The following is a 17,203-nucleotide window of genomic DNA, read 5'->3' as shown; positions in this document are numbered from 1 at the left end:
CAATGCTTATACCAAACATGAGACTCTTCCTATAGCATGAGATGTGATATCCAAGTCTTTCCCATTCCAATCCTTAGACCCTTCCTACAGCATGCAATATGATATCTCAATGATTCTAATAACAATCCTGAGACCCGTCCTATAACATGAGATGGGATATCCAATTCCTTCCCATTCCAATCCTGAGACACTTCCGATAGCAGAGATGTGATATCTCAATGCTTATACCAAACCTGAGACCCTTCCTATAACATGAGATCGGATATCCAACTCCTTCCCGTTCCAAACCTGAGACCCTTCCTTTAGCATGAGATGTAATATCCAGCTCCTTCCCATTCCAATCCTGAGACTCTTCTGATAGCAGAGATGTGATATCTCAATGCTTATACCAAACCTGAGACCCTTCCTACGGCATGAGATGTCATATACAACTCCTTCCCATTCCAATCCTGAAACCCTTCCTATAGCATGAGATGTGATATCTCAATGCTTATACCAAACCTGAGACCCTTCCTATAGCATGAGATGTGATGTCTCAATGCTTCTAATACCAAACCTGAGATCCTTCCTATAACATGAGATGTGATATCCAACTCCTTCCATTCCAATCCTGAGACCCTTCCTATAGCATGAGATTTGATATCTCAATGCTTATACCAAACCTGAGACCCTTCCTATAGCATGAGATGTGATATCCAAGTCTTTCCCATTCTAATCCTTAGACCCTTCCTACAGCATGCAATATGATATCTCAATGATTCTAATAACAATCCTGAGACCCGTCCTATAACATGAGATGGGATATCCAACTCCTTCCCATTCCAATCCTGAGACACTTCCGATAGCAGAGATGTGATATCTCAATGCGTATACCAAACCTGAGACCCTTCCTATAACATGAGATCGGATATCCAACTCCTTCCCGTTCCAAACCTGAGACCCTTATTATACCATGAGATGTGATATCTCAAGGCTTCTAATACCAAACCTGAGACCCTTCCTATGGCATGAGATGTGATATCCAACTCCTTGCCATTCAAATCCTGAGACCCTCCCTATAACAAGAGATGTCATATCCAACTCCTTCCCATTCCAAACCTGAGACCCTTCCTTTAGCATGAGATGTGATATCCAAATCCTTCACATTCCAATCCAGAGACCAATCCTATAGCATGAGATGTGATATCTCAATGCTTCTAATACCAAACCTGAGACCCTTCCGATAGCATGAGATGTGATATCTCAATGCTTCAAAAACCAAACATGAGAACCATCCTATAACATGAGATGTGAAATCCAAATCCTTCCCTTCCCAAACCTGAGACTCTTCCTATAGCATGAGATGTGATATCTCAATGCTTCTACCAAACCTGAAACCCTTCCTATAGCATAAGATGTGATATACAACTCCTTCCCATTCCAATCCTGAGACACTTCCTATAGCATGAGATGTGATATCACAATGCTTCTAATACCAAACCTGAGACCCATTCTATAACATGAGATGTGATATCCAAATCCTTCCCCTTCCAAACCTGAGACCCTTCCTTTAGCATGAGATGTGATATCCAGCTCCTCCCATTCCAATCCTGAGACCCTTCCGATAGCATGAGATGTGATATCTCAATGCTTCTAATATCAAAACTGAGACCCTCCCTATAGCATGAGATGTGATATCTAAGTCCTTCCCATTCCAATCCTGAGACTCTTCCGATAGCAGAGATGTGATATCTCAATGCTTATACCAAACCTGAGACCCTTCCTATGGCATGAGATGTGATATCCAACTCCTTGCCATTCAAATCCTGAGACCCTCCCTATAACAAGAAATGTCATATCCAACTCCTTCCCATTCCAAACCTGAGACCCTTCCTTTAGCATGAGATGTGATATCCAAATCCTTCACATTCCAATCCAGAGACCAATCCTATAGCATGAGATGTGATATCTCAATGCTTCTAATACCAAACCTGAGACCCTTCCGATAGCATGAGATGTGATATCTCAATGCTTCAAAAACCAAACATGAGAACCATCCTATAACATGAGATGTGAAATCCAAATCCTTCCCTTCCCAAACCTGAGACTCTTCCTATAGCATGAGATGTGATATCTCAATGCTTCTACCAAACCTGAAACCCTTCCTATAGCATAAGATGTGATATACAACTCCTTCCCATTCCAATCCTGAGACACTTCCTATAGCATGAGATGTGATATCACAATGCTTCTAATACCAAACCTGAGACCCATTCTATAACATGAGATGTGATATCCAAATCCTTCCCCTTCCAAACCTGAGACCCTTCCTTTAGCATGAGATGTGATATCCAGCTCCTCCCATTCCAATCCTGAGACCCTTCCGATAGCATGAGATGTGATATCTCAATGCTTCTAATATCAAAACTGAGACCCTCCCTATAGCATGAGATGTGATATCTAAGTCCTTCCCATTCCAATCCTGAGACTCTTCCGATAGCAGAGATGTGATATCTCAATGCTTATACCAAACCTGAGACCCTTCCTATGGCATGAGATGTGATATCCAACTCCTTGCCATTCAAATCCTGAGACCCTCCCTATAACAAGAGATGTCATATCCAACTCCTTCCCATTCCAAACCTGAGACCCTTCCTTTAGCATGAGATGTGATATCCAAATCCTTCACATTCCAACCCCTAGACCAATCCTATAGCATGAGATGTGATATCTCAATACTTCTAATACCAAACCTGAGACCCTTCCGATAGCATGAGATGTAATATCTCAATGCTTCAAAAACCAAACATGAGAACCATCCTATAACATGAGATGTGAAATCCAAATCCTTCCCTTCCCAAACCTGAGACTCTTCCTATAGCATGAGATGTGATATCTCAATGCTTCTAATATCAAACTTGAGACCCTCCCTATAGCATGAGATGTGATATCCAAGTCCTTCCCATTCCAATCCTGAGACACTTCCTATAGCATGAGATGTGATATCTCAATGCTTCTAATACCAAACCTGAGACTCTTCCTATAACATGAGATGGGATATCCAACTCCTTCCCATTCCAATCCTGAGACTCTTCTGATAGCAGAGATGTGATATCTCAATGCTTATACCAAACCTGAGACCCTTCCTACGGCATGAGATGTCATATACAACTCCTTCCCATTCCAATCCTGAGACCCTTCCTATAGCATGAGATGTGATATCCCAATGCTTATACCAAACCTGAGACCCTTCCTATAGCATGAGATGTGATATCCAACTCCTTCCCATTCCAATCCTGAGACACTTCCTATAGCATGAGATGTGATGTCTCAATGCTTCTAATACCAAACCTGAGATCCTTCCTATAACATGAGATGTGATATCCAACTCCTTCCATTCCAATCCTGAGACCCTTCCTATAGCATGAGATTTGATATCTCAATGCTTATACCAAACCTGAGACTCTTCCTATAGCATGAGATGTGATATCCAAGTCTTTCCCATTCCAATCCTTAGACCCTTCCTACAGCATGCAATATGATATCTCAATGATTCTAATAACAATCCTGAGAAACGTCCTATAACATGAGATGGGATATCCAATTCCTTCCCATTCCAATCCTGAGACACTTCCGATAGCAGAGATGTGATATCTCAATGCTTATACCAAACCTGAGACCCTTCCTATAACATGAGATCGGATATCCAACTCCTTCCCGTTCCAAACCTGAGACCCTTCCTTTAGCATGAGATGTAATATCCAGCTCCTTCCCATTCCAATCCTGAGACTCTTCTGATAGCAGAGATGTGATATCTCAATGCTTATACCAAACCTGAGACCCTTCCTACGGCATGAGATGTCATATACAACTCCTTCCCATTCCAATCCTGAAACCCTTCCTATAGCATGAGATGTGATATCTCAATGCTTATACCAAACCTGAGACCCTTCCTATAGCATGAGATGTGATGTCTCAATGCTTCTAATACCAAACCTGAGATCCTTCCTATAACATGAGATGTGATATCCAACTCCTTCCATTCCAATCCTGAGACCCTTCCTATAGCATGAGATTTGATATCTCAATGCTTATACCAAACCTGAGACCCTTCCTATAGCATGAGATGTGATATCCAAGTCTTTCCCATTCTAATCCTTAGACCCTTCCTACAGCATGCAATATGATATCTCAATGATTCTAATAACAATCCTGAGACCCGTCCTATAACATGAGATGGGATATCCAACTCCTTCCCATTCCAATCCTGAGACACTTCCGATAGCAGAGATGTGATATCTCAATGCGTATACCAAACCTGAGACCCTTCCTATAACATGAGATCGGATATCCAACTCCTTCCCGTTCCAAACCTGAGACCCTTCCTTTAGCATGAGATGTAATATCCAGCTCCTTCCCATTCCAATCCTGAGACACTTCCGATTGCATGAGATGTGATATCTCAATGCTTCTAATATCAAAACTGAAACCCTCCCTATAGCATGAGATGTGATATCCACCCCCTTCCCTTTCCAACCTGAGACCCTTCCTATAGCATGAGAAGGGATATCCAACTCCTTCCCAATCCAATCCTGAGACCCTTCCGATAGCAGAGATGTGATATCTCAATGCTTATACCAATCCTGAGACCCTTCCTATAGCATGAGATGTGATGTCTCAATGCTTCTAATACCAAACCTGAGATCCTTCCTATAACATGAGATGTGATATCCAACTCCTTCCATTCCAATCCTGAGACCCTTCCTATAGCATGAGATTTGATATCTCAATGCTTATACCAAACCTGAGACCCTTCCTATAGCATGAGATGTGATATCCAAGTCTTTCCCATTCCAATCTTTAGACCCTTCATACAGCATGCAATATGATATCTCAATGATTCTAATAACAATCCTGAGACCCGTCCTATAACATGAGATGGGATATCCAACTCCTTCCCATTCCAATCCTGAGACACTTCCGATAGCAGAGATGTGATATCTCAATGCGTATACCAAACCTGAGACCCTTCCTATAACATGAGATCGGATATCCAACTCCTTCCCGTTCCAAACCTGAGACCCTTCCTTTAGCATGAGATGTAATATCCAGCTAGTTCCCATTCCAATCCTGAGACACTTCCGATAGCATGAGATGTGATATCTCAATGCTTCTACCAAACCTGAGACCCTTCCTTTAGCATGAGATGTGATATCCAACTCATTCCCATTCCAACCTGAGACCCTTCCTATAGCATGAGAAGGGATATCCAACTCCTTCCCAATCCAATCCTGAGACCCTTCCGATAGCAGAGATGTGATATCTCAATGCTTATACCAAACCTGAGACCCTTCCTATGGCATGAGATGTGATATCCAACTCCTTGCCATTCAAATCCTGAGACCCTCCCTATAACAAGAGATGTCATATCCAACTCCTTCCCATTCCAAACCTGAGACCCTTCCTTTAGCATGAGATGTGATATCCAAATCCTTCACATTCCAATCCGGAGACCCTTCCTATAACATGAGATGTGATATCCAACTCCTTCCCAATCCAATCCTGAGACCCTTCCGATAGCAGAGATGTGATATCTCAATGCTTATACCAAACCTGAGACCCTTCCTATGGCATGAGATGTGATATCCAACTCCTTGCCATTCAAATCCTGAGACCCTCCCTATAACAAGAGATGTCATATCCAACTCCTTCCCATTCCAAACCTGAGACCCTTCCTTTAGCATGAGATGTGATATCCAAATCCTTCACATTCCAATCCAGAGACCAATCTATAGCATGAGATGTGATATCTCAATGCTTCTAATACCAAACCTGAGACCCTTCCGATAGCATGAGATGTGATATCTCAATGCTTCAAAAACCAAACATGAGAACCGTCCTATAACATGAGATGTGAAATCCAAATCCTTCCCTTCCCAAACCTGAGACTCTTCCTATAGCATGAGATGTGATATCTCAATGCTTCTAATATCAAACTTGAGACCCTCCCTATAGCATGAGATGTGATATCCAAGTCCTTCCCATTCCAATCCTGAGACACTTACTATAGCATGAGATGTGATATCTCAATGCTTCTAATACCAAACCTGAGACTCTTCCTATAACATGAGATGGGATATCCAACTCCTTCCCATTCCAATCCTGAGACTCTTCTGATAGCAGAGATGTGATATCTCAATGCTTATACCAAACCTGAGACCCTTCCTACGGCATGAGATGTCATATACAACTCCTTCCCATTCCAATCCTGAGACCCTTCCTATAGCATGAGATGTGATATCTCAATGCTTATACCAAACCTGAGACCCTTCCTATAGCATGAGATGTGATATCCAACTCCTTCCCATTCCAATCCTGAGACCCTTCCTATAGCATGAGATGTGATTTCTCAATGCTTCTAATACCAAACCTGAGATCCTTCCTATAACATGAGATGTGATATCCAACTCCTTCCATTCCAATCCTGAGACCCTTCCTATAGCATGAGATTTGATATCTCAATGCTTATACCAAACCTGAGACCCTTCCTATAGCATGAGATGTGATATCCAAGTCTTTCCCATTCCAATCCTTAGACCCTTCCTACAGCATGCAATATGATATCTCAATGATTCTAATAACAATCCTGAGACCCGTCCTATAACATGAGATGGGATATCCAACTCCTTCCCATTCCAATCCTGAGACACTTCCGATAGCAGAGATGTGATATCTCAATGCTTATACCAAACCTGAGACCCTTCCTATAACATGAGATCGGATATCCAACTCCTTCCAGTTCCAAACCTGAGACCCTTCCTTTAGCATGAGATGTAATATCCAGCTCCTTCCCATTCCAATCCTGAGACACTTCCGATAGCATGAGATGTGATATCTCAATGCTTCTAATATCAAAACTGAAACCCTCCCTATAGCATGAGATGTGATATCCAACTCCTTCCCATTCCAACCTGAGACCCTTCCTATAGCATGAGAAGGGATATCCAACTCCTTCCCAATCCAATCCTGAGACCCCTCCGATAGCAGAGATGTGATATCTCAATGCTTATACCAAATCTGAGACCCTTCCTATGGCATGAGATGTCATATCCAACTCCTTCCCATTCCAAACCTGAGACCCTTCCTTTAGCATGAGATGTGATATCCAAATCCTTCACATTCCAATCCGGAGACCCTTCCTATAACATGAGATGTGATATCCAACTCCTTCCCAATCCAATCCTGAGACCCTTCCGATAGCAGAGATGTGATATCTCAATGCTTATACCAAACCTGAGACCCTTCCTATAGCATGAGATGTGATATCCAACTCCTTCCGATTCCAATCCTGAGACCCTTCCTATAGCATGAGATGTGATATCGCAATGCTTCTACCAAAACTGAGACCCTTCCTTTAGCATGAGATGTGATATCCAAGTCCTTCCCATTCCAATCCTGAGACCCTTCCTATAGCATGAGATGTGATATCTCAATGCTTCTAATACCAAACCTGAGATCCTTCCGATAGCATGAGATGTGATATCTCAATGCTTCTAATACCAAACCTGAGATCCTTCCTATAACATGAGATGTGATATCCAAATCCTTCCCCATCCAAACCTGAGACCCTCCCTTTAGCATGAGATGTGATATCCAACTCCTTCCCATTCCAATCCTGATACCCTTCTGATAGCATGAGATGTGATATCTCAATGCCTCTAATACCAAACCTGAGATCCTACCTCTAACATGAAATGTGATATCCAACTCCTTCCCTTTCCAAACCTGAGAGCCTTCCTACAGCATGAGATGTGATATCCAAGTCCTTCCCATTCCAATCTTGAGACCCTTCCTATAACATGAGATGTGATATCCAACTCTTTCCCATTCCAACCTGAGACCTTTCCTATAGCATGAGATGGGATATCCAACAACTCCTTCCAAATCCAATCCTGATACCCTTCCGATAGCATGAGATGTGATATCCCAATGCTTCTACAAAACCTGAGACCCATACCATGGCATGATGTGATATCAAACTCCCGTCCTATACCATGAGACTTGATATCTCAATGCTTCTAATACCAAACCTGAGACCGGTCAAATAACATGAGATGTGATATCCAAATCCTTCCCCTTCCAAACCTGAGACCCTTCCTTTAGCATGAGATGTGATATCCAAATCCTTCCCATTCCAATCCTTAAACCCTTCCTATAGCATGAGATGTGATATCTCAATGTTTCTAATAAAAAACCTGAGACCCTTCCTATAGCAAGAGATGTGATATCCAAATCCTTCCCATTCCAACCTGAGACCCTTCCTATAGCATGAGAAGGGATATCCAACTCCTTCCCATTCCAATCCTTAAACCCTTCCTATAGCATGAGATGTGATATCTCAATGTTTCTAATAAAAAACCTGAGACCCTTCCTATAGCAAGAGATGTGATATCCAAATCCTTCCCATTCCAAACCTGAGACCCTTCCTATTGGATGAGATGTGATATCCAACTACTTCCCATTCCAAACCTGAGACCCTTCCTATACCATAAGATGTGATATCTCAATGCTTCTAATACCAAACCTGGGACCCGTCCTGTAACATGAGATATGATATCCAAATCCTTCCCATTCCAATCCTGAAACCCTTCCGATAGCATGAGATGTGATATCTCAATGTTTCTAATAAAAAACCTGAGACCCTTCATATAGCAAGAGATGTGATATCCAAATACTTCCCATTTCAATCTTGAGACCCTTCCTATAACATGAGATATGATATCCAACTCCTTCCCATTCCAACATGAGACCCTTCCTATAGCATGAGAAGGGATGTCCAACTCCTTCCCAATCCAATCCTGAGACCCTTCCGATAGCAGAGATGTGATATCTCAATGCTTATACCAAACCTGAGACCCTTCCTTTAGCATGAGATTTGATATCCAAATCCTTCACATTCCAATCCTGAGACCCTTCCTATAGCATGAGATGTGATATCTCAATGCTTCTAATACCAAACCTGAGATGCTTCCTATAACATGAGATGTGATATCCAACTCCTTCCCATTCCAAACCTGAGACCCTTCCGATAGCATGAGATGTGATATCTCAATGCTTCTAAAACCAAACATGAGAACCATCCTATAACATGAGATGTGAAATCCCAATCCTTCCCTTCCCAAACCTGAGACACTTCCTATAGCTTGAGATGTGATATCAAACTCCTTCCCATTCCAATCCTGAAATAGCTTGAGATGTGATATCCAACTCCTTCCCATTCCAATCCTGAGACCCTTATTATACCATGAGATGTGATATCTCAAGGCTTCTAATACCAAACCTGAGACCCTTCCTATGGCATGAGATGTGATATCCAACTCCTTGCCATTCAAATCCTGAGACCCTCCCTATAACAAGAGATGTCACATCCAACTCCTTCCCATTCCAAACCTGAGACCCTTCCTTTAGCATGAGATGTGATATCCAAATCCTTCACATTCCAATCCAGAGACCAATCCTATAGCATGAGATGTGATATCTCAATGCTTCTAATACCAAACCTGAGACCCTTCCGATAGCATGAGATGTGATATCTCAATGCTTCAAAAACCAAACATGAGAACCATCCTATAACATGAGATGTGAAATCCAAATCCTTCCCTTCCCAAACCTGAGACTCTTCCTATAGCATGAGATGTGATATCTCAATGCTTCTACCAAACCTGAAACCCTTCCTATAGCATAAGATGTGATATACAACTCCTTCCCATTCCAATCCTGAGACACTTCCTATAGCATGAGATGTGATATCACAATGCTTCTAATACCAAACCTGAGACCCATTCTATAACATGAGATGTGATATCCAAATCCTTCCCCTTCCAAACCTGAGACCCTTCCTTTAGCATGAGATGTGATATCCAGCTCCTCCCATTCCAATCCTGAGACCCTTCCGATAGCATGAGATGTGATATCTCAATGCTTCTAATATCAAAACTGAGACCCTCCCTATAGCATGAGATGTGATATCTAAGTCCTTCCCATTCCAATCCTGAGACTCTTCCGATAGCAGAGATGTGATATCTCAATGCTTATACCAAACCTGAGACCCTTCCTATGGCATGAGATGTGATATCCAACTCCTTGCCATTCAAATCCTGAGACCCTCCCTATAACAAGAGATGTCATATCCAACTCCTTCCCATTCCAAACCTGAGACCCTTCCTTTAGCATGAGATGTGATATCCAAATCCTTCACATTCCAATCCAGAGACCAATCCTATAGCATGAGATGTGATATCTCAATGCTTCTAATACCAAACCTGAGACCCTTCCGATAGCATGAGATGTGATATCTCAATGCTTCAAAAACCAAACATGAGAACCATCCTATAACATGAGATGTGAAATCCAAATCCTTCCCTTCCCAAACCTGAGACTCTTCCTATAGCATGAGATGTGATATCTCAATGCTTCTACCAAACCTGAAACCCTTCCTATAGCATAAGATGTGATATACAACTCCTTCCCATTCCAATCCTGAGACACTTCCTATAGCATGAGATGTGATATCACAATGCTTCTAATACCAAACCTGAGACCCATTCTATAACATGAGATGTGATATCCAAATCCTTCCCCTTCCAAACCTGAGACCCTTCCTTTAGCATGAGATGTGATATCCAGCTCCTCCCATTCCAATCCTGAGACCCTTCCGATAGCATGAGATGTGATATCTCAATGCTTCTAATATCAAAACTGAGACCCTCCCTATAGCATGAGATGTGATATCTAAGTCCTTCCCATTCCAATCCTGAGACTCTTCCGATAGCAGAGATGTGATATCTCAATGCTTATACCAAACCTGAGACCCTTCCTATGGCATGAGATGTGATATCCAACTCCTTGCCATTCAAATCCTGAGACCCTCCCTATAACAAGAGATGTCATATCCAACTCCTTCCCATTCCAAACCTGAGACCCTTCCTTTAGCATGAGATGTGATATCCAAATCCTTCACATTCCAACCCCTAGACCAATCCTATAGCATGAGATGTGATATCTCAATACTTCTAATACCAAACCTGAGACCCTTCCGATAGCATGAGATGTAATATCTCAATGCTTCAAAAACCAAACATGAGAACCATCCTATAACATGAGATGTGAAATCCAAATCCTTCCCTTCCCAAACCTGAGACTCTTCCTATAGCATGAGATGTGATATCTCAATGCTTCTAATATCAAACTTGAGACCCTCCCTATAGCATGAGATGTGATATCCAAGTCCTTCCCATTCCAATCCTGAGACACTTCCTATAGCATGAGATGTGATATCTCAATGCTTCTAATACCAAACCTGAGACTCTTCCTATAACATGAGATGGGATATCCAACTCCTTCCCATTCCAATCCTGAGACTCTTCTGATAGCAGAGATGTGATATCTCAATGCTTATACCAAACCTGAGACCCTTCCTACGGCATGAGATGTCATATACAACTCCTTCCCATTCCAATCCTGAGACCCTTCCTATAGCATGAGATGTGATATCTCAATGCTTATACCAAACCTGAGACCCTTCCTATAGCATGAGATGTGATATCCAACTCCTTCCCATTCCAATCCTGAGACACTTCCTATAGCATGAGATGTGATGTCTCAATGCTTCTAATACCAAACCTGAGATCCTTCCTATAACATGAGATGTGATATCCAACTCCTTCCATTCCAATCCTGAGACCCTTCCTATAGCATGAGATTTGATATCTCAATGCTTATACCAAACCTGAGACTCTTCCTATAGCATGAGATGTGATATCCAAGTCTTTCCCATTCCAATCCTTAGACCCTTCCTACAGCATGCAATATGATATCTCAATGATTCTAATAACAATCCTGAGACCCGTCCTATAACATGAGATGGGATATCCAATTCCTTCCCATTCCAATCCTGAGACACTTCCGATAGCAGAGATGTGATATCTCAATGCTTATACCAAACCTGAGACCCTTCCTATAACATGAGATCGGATATCCAACTCCTTCCCGTTCCAAACCTGAGACCCTTCCTTTAGCATGAGATGTAATATCCAGCTCCTTCCCATTCCAATCCTGAGACACTTCCGATAGCATGAGATGTGATATCTCAATGCTTCTAATATCAAAACTGAAACCCTCCCTATAGCATGATATGTGATATCTAAGTCCTTCCCATTCCAATCCTGAGACCCTTCCTATAGCATGAGATGTGATATCTCAATGCTTCTACCAAACCTGAGACCCTTCCTTTAGCATGAGATGTGATATCCAACTCCTTCCCATTCCAACCTGAGACCCTTCCTATAGCATGAGAAGGGATATCCAACTCCTTCCCAATCCAATCCTGAGACCCTTCCGATAGCAGAGATGTGATATCTCAATGCTTATACCAAACCTGAGACCCTTCCTATGGCATGAGATGTGATATCCAACTCCTTGCCATTCAAATCCTGAGACCCTCCCTATAACAAGAGATGTCATATCCAACTCCTTCCCATTCCAAACCTGAGACCCTTCCTTTAGCATGAGATGTGATATCCAAATCCTTCACATTCCAATCCGGAGACCCTTCCTATAACATGAGATGTGATATCCAACTCCTTCCCAATCCAATCCTGAGACCCTTCCGATAGCAGAGATGTGATATCTCAATGCTTATACCAAACCTGAGACCCTTCCTATGGCATGAGATGTGATATCCAACTCCTTGCCATTCAAATCCTGAGACCCTCCGTATAACAAGAGATGTCATATCCAACTCCTTCCCATTCCAAACCTGAGACCCTTCCTTTAGCATGAGATGTGATATCCAAATCCTTCACATTCCAATCCAGAGACCAATCCTATAGCATGAGATGTGATATCTCAATGCTTCTAATACCAAACCTGAGACCCTTCCAATAGCATGAGATGTGATATCTCAATGCTTCAAAAACCAAACATGAGAACCATCCTATAACATGAGATGTGAAATCCAAATCCTTCCCTTCCCAAACCTGAGACTCTTCCTATAGCATGAGATGTGATATCTCAATGCTTCTACCAAACCTGAAACCCTTCCTATAGCATGAGATGTGATATCCAACTCCTTCCCATTCCAATCCTGAGACACTTCCTATAGCATGAGATGTGATATCACAATGCTTCTAATACCAAACCTGAAACCCATCCTATAACATGAGATGTGATATCCAAATCCTTCCCCTTCCAAACCTGAGACCCTTCCTTTAGCATGAGATGTGATATCCAGCTCCTCCCATTCCAATCCTGAGACCCTTCCGATAGCATGAGATGTGATATCTCAATGCTTCTAATATCAAAACTGAGACCCTCCCTATAGCATGAGATGTGATATCTAAGTCCTTCCCATTCCAATCCTGAGACCCTTCCGATAGCAGAGATGTGATATATCAATGCTTATACCAAACCTGAGACCCTTCCTATGGCATGAGATGTGATATCCAACTCCTTGCCATTCAAATCCTGAGACCATCCCTATAACAAGAGATGTCATATCCAACTCCTTCCCATTCCAAACCTGAGACCCTTCCTTTAGCATGAGATGTGATATCCAAATCCTTCACATTCCAATCCGGAGACCAATCCTATAGCATGAGATGTGATATCTCTATACTTCTAATACCAAACCTGAGACCCTTCCGATAGCATGAGATGTGATATCTCAATGCTTCAAAAACCAAACATGAGAACCATCCTATAACATGAGATGTGAAATCCAAATCCTTCCCTTCCCAAACCTGAGACTCTTCCTATAGATTGAGATGTGATATCTCAATGCTTCTAATATCAAACTTGAGACCCTCCCTATAGCATGAGATGTGATATCCAAGTCCTTCCCATTCCAATCCTGAGACACTTCCTATAGCATGAGATGTGATATCTCAATGCTTCTAATACCAAACCTGAGACTCTTCCTATAACACGAGATGGGATATCCAACTCCTTCCCATTCCAATCCTGAGACTCTTCTGATAGCAGAGATGTGATATCTCAATGCTTGTACCAAACCTGAGACCCTTCCTACGGCATGAGATGTCATATACAACTCCTTCCCATTCCAATCCTGAGACCCTTCCTATAGCATGAGATGTGATATCTCAATGCTTATACCAAACCTGAGACCCTTCCTATAGCATGAGATGTGATATCCAACTCCTTCCCATTCCAATCCTGAGACCCTTCCTATAGCATGAGATTTGATGTCTCAATGCTTCTAATACCAAACCTGAGATCCTTCCTATAACATGAGATGTGATATCCAACTCCTTCCATTCCAATCCTGAGACCCTTCCTATAGCATTAGATTTGATATCTCAATGCTTATACCAAACCTGAGACCCTTCCTATAGCATGAGATGTGATATCCAAGTCTTTCCCATTCCAATCCTTAGACCCTTCCTACAGCATGCAAAATGATATCTCAATGATTCTAATAACAATCCTGAGACCCGTCCTATAACATGAGATGGGATATCCAATTCCTTCCCATTCCAATCCTGAGACACTTCCGATAGCAGAGATGTGATATCTCAATGCTTATACCAAACCTGAGACCCTTCCTATAGCATGAGATGTGATATCCAACTCCTTCCCATTCCAATCCTGAGACCCTTCCTATAGCATGAGATTTGATGTCTCAATGCTTCTAATACCAAACCTGAGATCCTTCCTATAACATGAGATGTGATATCCAACTCCTTCCATTCCAATCCTGAGACCCTTCCTATAGCATGAGATTTGATATCTCAATGCTTATACCAAACCTGAGACCCTTCCTATAGCATGAGATGTGATATCCAAGTCTTTCCCATTCCAATCCTTAGACCCTTCCTACAGCATGCAAAATGATATCTCAATGATTCTAATAACAATCCTGAGACCCGTCCTATAACATGAGATCGGATATCCAACTCCTTCCCGTTCCAAACCTGAGACCCTTCCTTTAGCATCAGATGTAATATCCAGCTCCTTCCCATTTCAATCCTGAGACACTTCCGATAGCATGAGATGTGATATCTCAATGCTTCTAATATCAAAACTGAAACCCTCCCTATAGCATGATATGTGATATCTAAGTCCTTCCAATTCCAATCCTGAGACCCTTCCTATAGCATGAGATGTGATATCTCAATGCTTCTACCAAACCTGAGACCCTTCCTTTAGCATGAGATGTGATATCCAACTCCTTCCCATTCCAACCTGAGACCCTTCCTATAGCATGAGAAGGGATATCCAACTCCTTCCCAATCCAATCCTGAGACCCTTCCGATAGCAGAGATGTGATATCTCAATGCTTATACCAAACCTGAGACCCTTCCTATGGCATGAGATGTGATATCCAACTCCTTGCCATTCAAATCCTGAGACCCTCCCTATAACAAGAGATGTCATATCCAACTCCTTCCCATTCCAAACCTGAGACCCTTCCTTTAGCATGAGATGTGATATCCAAATCCTTCACATTCCAATCCGGAGACCCTTCCTATAACATGAGATGTGATATCCAACTCCTTCCCAATCCAATCCTGAGACCCTTGCAGAGATGTGATATCTCAATGCTTATACCAAACCTGAGACCCTTCCTATGGCATGAGATGTGATATCCAACTCCTTGCCATTCAAATCCTGAGACCCTCCCTATAACAAGAGATGTCATATCCAACTCCTTCCCATTCCAAACCTGAGACCCTTCCTTTAGCATGAGATGTGATATCCAAATCCTTCACATTCCAATCCGGAGACCAATCCTATAGCATGAGATGTGATATCTCAATGCTTCTAATACCAAACCTGAGACCCTTCCGATAGCATGAGATGTGATATCTCAATGCTTCAAAAACCAAACATGAGAACCATCCTATAACATGAGATGTGAAATCCAAATCCTTCCCTTCCCAAACCTGAGACTCTTCCTATAGCATGAGATGTGATATCTCAATGCTTCTACCAAACCTGAAACCCTTCCTATAGCATGAGATGTGATATCCAACTCCTTCCCATTCCAATCCTGAGACACTTCCTATAGCATGAGATGTGATATCACAATGCTTCTAATACCAAACCTGAGACCCATCCTATAACATGAGATGTGATATCCAAATCCTTCCCCTTCCAAACCTGAGACCCTTCCTTTAGCATGAGATGTGATATCCAGCTCCTCCCATTCCAATCCTGAGACCCTTCCGATAGCATGAGATGTGATATCTCAATGCTTCTAATATCAAAACTGAGACCCTCCCTATAGCATGAGATGTGATATCTAAGTCCTTCCCATTCCAATCCTGAGACCCTTCCGATAGCAGAGATGTGATATCTCAATGCTTATACCAAACCTGAGACCCTTCCTATGGCATGAGATGTGATATCCAACTCCTTGCCATTCAAATCCTGAGACCCTCCCTATAACAAGAGATGTCATATCCAACTCCTTCCCATTCCAAACCTGAGACCCTTCCTTTAGCATGAGATGTGATATCCAAATCCTTCACATTCCAATCCGGAGACCAATCCTATAGCATGAGATGTGATATCTCAATGCTTCTAATACCAAACCTGAGACCCTTCCGATAGCATGAGATGTGATATCTCAATGCTTCAAAAACCAAACATGAGAACCATCCTATAACATGAGATGTGAAATCCAAATCCTTCCCTTCCCAAACCTGAGACTCTTCCTATAGCATGAGATGTGATATCTCAATGCTTCTAATATCAAACTTGAGACCCTCCCTATAGCATGAGATGTGATATCCAAGTCCTTCCCATTCCAATCCTGAGACACTTCCTATAGCATGAGATGTGATATCTCAATGCTTCTAATACCAAACCTGAGACTCTTCCTATAACATGAGATGTCATATACAACTCCTTCCCATTCCAATCCTGAGACCCTTCCTATAGCATGAGATGTGATATCTCAATGCTTATACCAAACCTGAGACCCTTCCTATAGCATGAGATGTGATATCCAACTCCTTCCCATTCCAATCCTGAGACCCTTCCTATAGCATGAGATGTGATGTCTCAATGCTTCTAATACCAAACCTGAGATCCTTCCTATAACATGAGATGTGATATCCAACTCCTTCCATTCCAATCCTGAGACCCTTCCTATAGCATGAGATTTGATATCTCAATGCTTATACCAAACCTGAGACCCTTC

The sequence above is a fragment of the Ambystoma mexicanum genome, chromosome 4q (genome assembly GCF_040938575.1).
Source record: "Ambystoma mexicanum isolate Mex_15411 chromosome 4q, UKY_AmexF1_1, whole genome shotgun sequence".
NCBI classification, from domain to species: domain Eukaryota; kingdom Metazoa; phylum Chordata; class Amphibia; order Caudata; family Ambystomatidae; genus Ambystoma; species Ambystoma mexicanum.
This window is presented reverse-complemented; position numbering follows the sequence as displayed.